Here is a 9,670-nt window from a genome sequence, read left to right on the forward strand (position 1 = left end):
TTTGGCTGCTCCATAGAGGACTGATGCCAGCACCCACCCAAGTTCACAGTCTACTCTGAGACATATAGATTTATAGATTTTAATTTGGTTTGGTCACATAGATTTTGAAATCTAATGTTAACCTGGGATCTTTTTATGAGGTAGGCATAATAGATATGCTTGACTTAAAGAACCAAGAGCACAGAACAAAGTTTGAATGATTTGTGCAGGTCATCTGATGAACTTTGAAACAGGACTGAATCCAAGATTCCTGTCATTTTGATCTCTAACACTGTGTATATGTATGACATAGTGTATATGTATGACAACGTAAGCACAAAGAATGAAAAGTAGGAAGTTGGAAAAACTATCTTGAAGTCTTTATACCATGTGTGAATTGGGATAACATTACTTGAAGATAGACTCTGATTAATTAAGAAAAATACTGTAACCCTAGTATAACCACTAAATATTTCTTTTAAAAAGTGATATATATAATAAATCAACAATGAGGATTAGATGAAATAATAAAATATGTTTGGTTAGCCCAATAGAAGGAAAAGAAGGAAAAAAAGAAGTGGAACATGGAAAACTTCTGTCAATATATTCTTAAATTCAAATATATGAACAGCGATCTGAAATCGGAATGATATAAACCAGGGGTGGACAAACTTTTTCTATAAAGAATCAGATAGAAAATATTTTAGGAGAAAGAAACTATAAACAAGAAAATGTAATGGGTATATTAAAATTAACCTTGTGATATTCACAAGGATTAGAATTATCAGTATGCATTCAGAGTTTTTTGATGGATAAATATGCATTTGTATGTATACATGGGTTCATGCACACAGACATATATTTTCAAGCTCTATCCATAGAGAAGCCCTAGAAGCAATGACACCTAGTGGCTAGACCTTGGTTTCTTTATTCTCCAGTAAAGGGAGCCAGAATTTCTTAGAGAAGTGGCTAGTTGATTCCATCACTTTGTCAGGGGATATGAGATGAGCCTAGAGCATCTTGTGGTGCTAGGAAATGTCTTTTAAAAAATGGAGGGACATGACAAAATGGTCCAGAAGCTAACCTGAAAGAGCTCCTGATTACCAAAGTTGCAACAATTTGAGTCACAAAATAAATAACAATTGTTTTGGAGCCCATATTAGTCTACTCTCACATTTCAAAATACAATCATTGTTCTCACATTTCAAAATACAATCATGCCTTCCCAACAGTACCTCAAAGTCTTAGTGAATTTCAGCATTAATTCAAAAGTCCAAAGTCCAAAGTCTCATTTGAGACAAGGTAAGTCCCTTCCACCTATGAGCCTGTAAAATCAAAATCAAGTTAGTTACTTCCAAAATACAATGGGACTATGGGTGTTAGGTAAATATTTACATTCTAAAAGGGAAAAATTGGCAGAAAGAAAGGGGCTACAGGCTTCACGCAAGTTCAAAACCCAGAAGAGCAGTCATTAAACTTCAAAGCTTCAAAATAATCTCCTTTGAACCCATGTCTCACATCCAGGGCACATTGATGCAAGGGGTGGGTTCCCAAGGACCTGGGCAGCTCTGCCCCTGTGGCTTTGCAGGGTTCAGTCCCTGCAGCTGCTCTCAAGGGCTGATGTTGAGTGCCTTTGGTTTTTCCAGGTGATGAGTGCAAGCTGCCAGTGTATCTACCATTCTGGGGTCTGGAGGATGGTGGACCTTTTCTCACAGCTCTACTAGGCAGTGCCCCAGTGGGGACTCTGTGTGGGGGCTCAGGCCTCACATTTCCCCTCCACACTGCCCTAGTAGAGGTTATCTATGAGGGTTTCACTCCTGCAGCAGACTTCTGCCTGGACATCCAGGCTTTTCCATACATCCTCCTAAATCTAAGTAGAGTCTCTCAAGCCTCAACTCTTGCACTCTGTGCACCTGCAGGCTTAACACCCTGTGGAAGCCACCAAGGCTTATGGCTTGCACTCTCTAAAGCAATGGCTTGAGCTGTACCTGGGTCTCTTTGAGCCAGGGCTGGAGCTGGAGCAGCTGGGATGCAGGGACCAGTGTCTTGAGGCTGTGCAGGGTGATAGGGCCCTGGGCCTGGCTCACAAAACCATTCTTCCCTTCTAGGCTTACAGGTCTGCGATGGGAGAGGCTTCCACAAAGGTTTCTGAAATGCCTTTGAGGCCTTCTCCCCATTGTCTCCACTATTAGCATTTGACTCCTTTTTACTTATGCAAATTTCTGCAGCCTTCCTGAATTCCTCCCCTGAAAATGGCCATTTCTTTCTACCACATGGCCAGGCTGCGAATTTTTCAAACTTTTATACTTTGCTTCCTTTTTAATATAATTTCCAGTTTTACATCATTTTTTGCTCATACATATGAGCATAGGTTGTTAAAGCAGCCAGGCTGCTTCTTGAACACTTTGCTGCTTAGAAATTTCTTCTCCCATATACCCTAAATCATCACTCTGAAGTTCAAAGTTCCACAGATCCCTAGGATGGGGGCACAATGCCTCCAAGTTCTTTGCTAAAGCATAATAAAAATGACCTTTACTCCAATTCCCAATAAGTTCCTTATCTCCATCTGAAACCTCCTCAGCCTGGACTTCGTTGCCCATATCACTACCAGTATTTTGGTGGCAACAATTTAACAAGTCTTTAGGAAGTTCCAAAGTTTCTCTTATATTCTTCTCTTCTTCTGGGCCCTCTACCTTCTGCCTGTTACCCAGTTAAAGTTGCTTCCACATTTTCAAGTATATTTTTGGCAGTGCTCCACTCCGCAGTACCAATTTTCTGTATTAGTCTGTTCTCACACTGCTATAAAAATATTTGAGACTGGGTAATTTATAAAGAAAAGAGATTTAATTGGCTTATGGTTCCACAGGCTGTACAGGGAGCATGGTAGCTTCTGCTTCTGGGAAGGCCTCAGGGAGCTTTTACTCATGGCAGAAGGCAAAGTGGGAGCAGGTGTCTTACATGGCCAGAGTAGGAGCATGAGTTTGTGGAAGGGGCTACACACTTTTAAACAACAAGCTCTTGTGAAAACTCACTCACTATACAGTCCCAGTTGGGGTTGGTGATAAACCATTTATAAGAATTCTGCCCCCATGATCCAATTACCTGCTACCAGGCTTCAGCTCCAACACTGGGGATTACAATTCCACATGAGATTTGGGCAGGGACACAGATCCAAGCCATATCAGAATATAACCCATAGAATTAAAAAAAAAACCTATGAGTTCATATCTATAAAAGTAAATAATAGCATAAATAAATGGGGTAGAAGAAACAGCTGTTCCTCACAGAAGAATTCCAACTAACAAAAATGGCAAAAGTGAAGGAAATACAAAATGAGCATTAGAACTCTTCAGTAATAATTGCTGTACTCATTATCTGCTAACGAATACTAAAATCAGCGAAGAAAAATTTGAAGAAAAACAAGAGTTTATTTCCACCAATATATTTGTAATTTCAAAGTTAAAAATAGTGACATTGGAGTGGATAAAATCAATGAACATCTGCTTACCCAAGTGACAAAGGTTAACATAACCAGTAGTAAGACATATATTGGTTGGCAATAATCTGCCAGACTTTTCTGTAATTCAAAAACACATTTAAAAGTCAAAACAATCAAAAATCTTCTCAAGTTGAAAAAAAAAGTTATACATGAAATGACTCAGTTTCCTAATTCCTTCATTTACCAAATAGTCTGCCAAATAGTTAATCATTTCTAATAATAAGACACAAATGCTGTACTGAGAAGGGCATATCACATCTATGGTATGCTTGACAACAATGTATAACTTCAATCTAATTATGAGAAAATTTTGGATAGAAAAAAATTGAGTGACATTCTACAAAATAACTAATTTTTCTAAAGTGTCACAATCATGAAAAACCACATAAGACTAAGCAACTGTCCCCGACTAAGGAGACATGATAACTAAATGCAATTTGGATTAGGTCCTGAAATAGAAAAAGGATATTAATGGAAAAACTAGTAAAATCCAAAAGAAGTCTGTAATTTCATTGATAGTTGCTAGTGTACCAATGTTAATTTCTTAATTCTGAACATTTGGTGATAATTACGCAAGATGTTATTTACTGATGCTGGCTGAAGGATATATAAGCATCCTCTATACTACTTTGAAACTTTTCTGTAATTCAAAAATGTATTAAAAGTAAAAAAGTTTAAAACCTTCTCAAATGGGAAAAAATCATATAGTTCTCCATGAAATGATTGTTTCCTCATATCATTTACCAAATAATTTGCCAAATAATTTGTTCATCATTTTGAACAGATTGATGCTGCCACTTGAACGTTTCAAGTTGCCATCTATATATGCTTTAATCTAGTTTTAATCTATCAATGTCACACTGCTGTTTTTTGTTTTGCTATTTGTTTATTTATATTTAAATAACTTTAGGGGTACAAGTGGTTTTTGGTTACATGGATGAATTGTATAATGGTGAAGTTTGGAGTTTTAGTGTACCTGTCACCCAAATAGCATATATTTTACCCAATAAGTAATTTTGCATCCCATGTCCCTTCCCACTCTCCCTCTTTCTGAGTCTTCAAAGTCCATTATACTACTCTTTATGTTTTTGGGTACTCATAGCTTAAACCCCACTTATAAGTGAGAATATGTGGTATTTTGTTTTTCATTCCTGAGTTATGTCACTTAGGATAATACCCTCCAGTTCCATCCATGTTGCTGCAAAAGACGTTATTTTGTTCTTTTTAAATTCATATATATTTATATTATATATTGTATATATTTATATATATATAAATGTAGCATATATATGCTACTTTTTCTTTATCCACTCATCTGTTGGTCAGTTGTGAATTGTGCTGCAATATAAATTCAAGTGCAGATGTCTTTTGATATGACTTCTTTTCCTTTGGGTAGACACCAAGTAATGGGATTGCTGGACTGAATGGTAGATCTACTTTTAGTTCTTTGAGAAACTTCCATACTATTTTCCACAGAGGTTGTACTAATTTACATTCCCACCTACAGTGTGTAAGTGTTCCCTTTTCACCACATCCTCACTAACATCTGTTGGTTTTTTACTTTTTAATAATGGCCATTCTGATTGGGGTAAGGTGGTATCTCATTATGCTTTTAATTTCCATTTCCCTGAAGATTAGTGATATTGAGTAGTTTTTATACATTTGTTGGTATTGGTATGTCTTCTTTTGAAAAATGTCTGTCCATGTAATTTTCCCACTTTATAATGGAACTATTTATTGTTTCTTCCTAATTTGTTTGAGGTTCATGTAGATTCTGGATGTTAGTCCTTTGTCAAATGTGTAGGTTACAAATATTTTCTCTCATTCTGTAGGTTTTCTATTTTCTCTGTTATTTCTTTTGCTGTGCAGAAGCTTTTTGGTTTAATTAGGTCCCATTTACTTTTTTGTTGTTGTTGTTACACTTGCTTTTGGGGTCTTAGTCATAAATTCTTTGCCGAGGCCAATATCCAGAAGAGTTATTCCAGGACTTTCTTCTAGAATTTTTATGGTTTCACATCTTAGGTTTAAGTCTTTAATCCATCTTGAGTTACTTTTTGTATAATGTGAGAGATGGGGATCCTGTTTTATTCTTCTACATGTGGCTATTCAATTTTCCCAGCACTGTTTATTGAATAGAGTGTCCTTTACTGAAGTGTATGGTTTTGTCTGCTTTGTTGAAGATAAGTTGGTTCTGGGTATTTAACGTTTTTTCTGGGTTTCCTATTCTGTTCAATTGTTCTATGTGTCTTTTACACCAGTACCATGCTGTTTTTGTTTCTATAGCTTTGTAGTATAATTGAAGTTGGGTAATGTGATGCCTTCGGATTTGTTCTTTTTGCTTAGGATTGCTTTGATTATTTGGGCTCTTTTTTGGTTCCATATCTATTTTAGGATTGTTTTTGCTAATTCTGTGAAAAATGATGTTGATGTTTTGACAAGAATTGTGTTGAATTTGTAGATTGCTTTGGGTAGTATAATCATTTTTACAATATTGATTATTCCAATCCATGAGCATGGAATGTTTTTCCATTTGTTTGTGTCTTCTACAATTTCTTTCGTCAGTGTTTTATAGTTCTTCTTGTAGAGATCTTTCACCTTCTTCGTTAAGTACATTCTTGGTATCTTATCTTATTTTTTGCAGCTATTATAAATGGGATTGAGTTTTTGATTTGACTCTCAGCTTGGTTGTTATTAGTGTATAGCTGTTCTACTAATTTGCATACATTGATTTTGTAACCTGAGACTTTGCTGAATTTATCGAATCTGGGAGTCTTTTAGAGGAGTCTTTAGGGTTTTCTAGTTGTAAGATCACATCATCAGCCAACAGAGATAGTTTTACTTTCTCTTTTCCAATTTAGATGTTCTTCTTTTCTTTCTCTTACCTTATTGCTTTAGCTAGGACTTCAAGTACTGTGTTGAATAGAAGTGGTAAAAGTGAGCATTATTTTCTTGATCCAGTTCTAAGGGAGAATGCTTTCAACTTTTCTCCATTCAGTATGATATTGGCTGTGGGTTTGTCATGGATGGCTTTTATTAAATTCAGATATCTTCCTTGTATGCCTAGTTTGTTGAAGATTTTTATCATGAAGCAATGTTGGATTTTATCATATGCTTTTTTTCTGCATCTATTGAAGTGATCATATGGTTTTCATTTTTAATTCTGTTTATGTGATGACTTACATTTATTGACTTGCATATGTTGACTCCTTGCATACTTGAGATGAAATCCACTTGATCGTGGCAAATTATTTTGTGATGTGCTATTGGATTTGGTTTACTTGTATTTTGTTAAGAATTTTTGCGTCTATCTTCATCAGGGATATTGATCTATAGTTTTCTTTGTGCATGTGTCCTTTTCTGGCTTTGGTATCAGGATGATACTGACTTCACAGAATGAGTTAGGACAGATTCCCTCCTTCTCAATCTTTTGAAATACTTTCGGAAAGGTTGGTGTCAGCTTTTCTTTCAATGTCTGATGAATTCAGCTGTGAATTCATTTGATCTTGTCTTTTGTTTTTGGGAGTTTTTAAAATTACTGATTAAGTCTCAGTAGTTCTTATTGGTCTTTCCAGGATTTCTATTTTTTCCTTATTCAAGCTTGGGGGGTTGTTTGTTCCTAAGTCCTTATCCATTTTATCTAAATTTTCTAGTTTTTATGCATACAGGTATTCATAGTAATCTTGGATGATCATTTTTATTTCTGTGGCATCAGTTGTGATATCTCCATTTTCATTTCTGATTGAACATATTTGAATCTTCTCTCTTCTTCCCATGGTTAATCTAGCTAGTGATCTATCAATTTTGTTTATCTTTTCAAAAATCCAACTTTTTGTTTCATTGATCCTTTGTGTTTTCTTTGTTTCAATTTCATTTAGTTTTGCTCTGGTCTTTGCTATTTCTTTTCTTCTGCTAGATTTGAGTTTGGTTTGTTCTTATTTTTCTAGTTCCTTGAGATGTGACGTTAGGTTGTCAATTTTTGATGTTTCTGTCTTTTTGATGTGGATATTTAGCACTATAAACTTTCCTCCTGGCACAGACATCTGATAACTTGTGGCACTGTTTTCATTCTTTTCAAAAAAAAATTTAGATGTCTATCTTGATTTTATCATTGACTCAAAGATCATTCAGGAACAGATTATTTAATTTCCAGGTACTTACAAGTTTTGAGAGTTCCTCTTGGAATGGATTTCTAGTTTTATTCTGCTGTGTGGTCTGAGAAGATACCTGATGTGATTTCTGTTTTTTAAAATTTATTGAGACTTGTTTTGTGCCCTATCATATGGCCTATCTTGGAAAATGTTCCATGTGTCAATGAGAAGAATGTATATTCTGAAGTTTTGGGGGTAGAAAGTTTAATAAATGTTTGTTAGGTCTATTTGTTCTAAAGTCCAGTTTAAGTTCAGTGTTTCTTTGCTGACTTTCTGCCTTAATGATCTGTCTAGTGATATCAGTGGAATATTTAAGTTCTGTGCTGTTATTATATTTGCTATCTATTTTCTTAGATCTAGTGATATTTGTTTTATGAATCTGGGAGCTCTGGGGCTAGGTGCATATACATTTAGAATTGTTGTATCTTCTTGTTGAATTGATCCACTTATCATTTTGTAATGACGTTCTCTGGCTTTTTTTTTTTTTTTTAAACTGTTGTTGATTTAAAGTCTGTTTGGTTACCATTTGTGTACAATATTTTTTTTTCACTCCTTTACCTTGAGTCTGTAAGATTTTTTTTTTTTTTTTAGACAGAGTTTCACTGTTGTTGCCCAGGCTGAAGTACACTGGCATGATCTTGGCTCACTGCAACCTCTGCCTTCTGGTTTTCAAGTGATTCTCCTGCCCCAGCCTCCCAAGTAGCTGGGATTATAGGCACCTGCCACCACGCCCAGCTAATTTTTTTTTTTTTTTTTTTTGTATTTTTTAGTAGGGACGGGGTTTCACCATATTGGCCAGGCTGGTCTTGAATTCCTGACCTCATGATCCACCCGCCTTGGCCTCCCAAAGTGCTGGGATTACAGGCATGAGTCACTGCACCCGGCCTGATCTATAAGAATTTTTATAAGTTACAAGGGTTTCTTGAAGGCAGTAAATATTTGGATTGTGTATTTCTTTTAAAACTTGGCTTTATATGTATCTCACTTTCTAAGGGTAAATCCCTTTTGTTGCTCTTTTAAAAAAAATTAGCTATCCATTTATTTTATTTTATTTTTTGTATGCTGTTAAGGATCAGTGTTCCTAGTAAGGTAGCAAGATGGAATACTAACAGTGGATACTAGTGCCCAAGTTTGATCCAATCTTGGAGATGCCACAGAATGAGAAGGAGATGATAGATTTCAGATAATAATAAAAACTGTAAGAAATCCCTGGAAAGTCCTAGTGATAGGATTCTGATGTATATGATGGAGTGAGGGTTTAAGAAGCGGAAACCAACCCAGAGGGAGAAAAGAACTAGAAGCCATGACAGGGAAAGGGCTCAGTGAGCATTCTGAGTTCTTTTAAGTCCCTTACAATTCCCTGGTTAGCACATTGATTGCCACCTTCCTTCTCTAGTCTGAGAGAAAAATAGCATCATCATTCAGCCCAACTGGAGGTAGTGTAGTAACATTGGGGACCACTACAAAACCCTGAGTAGAGATAGTAGAAACCTACATGTACAAATTAGTCAATCAAAAACTTTAACTCCTTCCCATTACTACACATGAGGGCACTATTGTAATTTTGTTTGGGACTTCATTGTGTGGGAGTTTTACATGCACTATGGGATATTTAGTAACCCTCTTTTCTTGCACTAAATGCCTGTGGTAACCCAGGATCATTATAGCAATCCCCAAATTTTCCTCACACATTTATAAATGCCACCTTTGGTTGAGAACTTCCGTTCTAGATGATTAGATCCCAATACAGTGATGGCTTCTGGGAGAAGTTGTGCTTGGGCAAAAGTAGAGAAAAGTCACCCGAAATCAGTGTCACATTATATGTGCGAATGAGGGAATGGGAAATGGTTGAGGACAAATTAAAAGAGAGGTTCTTAGCATTAAGGAACCCTTCTAGCTTCCTAAAATCACCAGTAAAGGCAGAAGCCAAGGCTTGAAATTTGGCTTATTTTCTTTGGGAGACATTACCATCAAAAGTAGCAGATAATCCTAGGGGAATGTGACCTCACAGAAAAATTACTGAGACATTTGAAGAGCATAGGCA

Source organism: Macaca fascicularis, chromosome 14 (genome assembly GCF_037993035.2).
Source record: "Macaca fascicularis isolate 582-1 chromosome 14, T2T-MFA8v1.1".
Taxonomy (NCBI): Eukaryota; Metazoa; Chordata; class Mammalia; order Primates; family Cercopithecidae; genus Macaca; species Macaca fascicularis.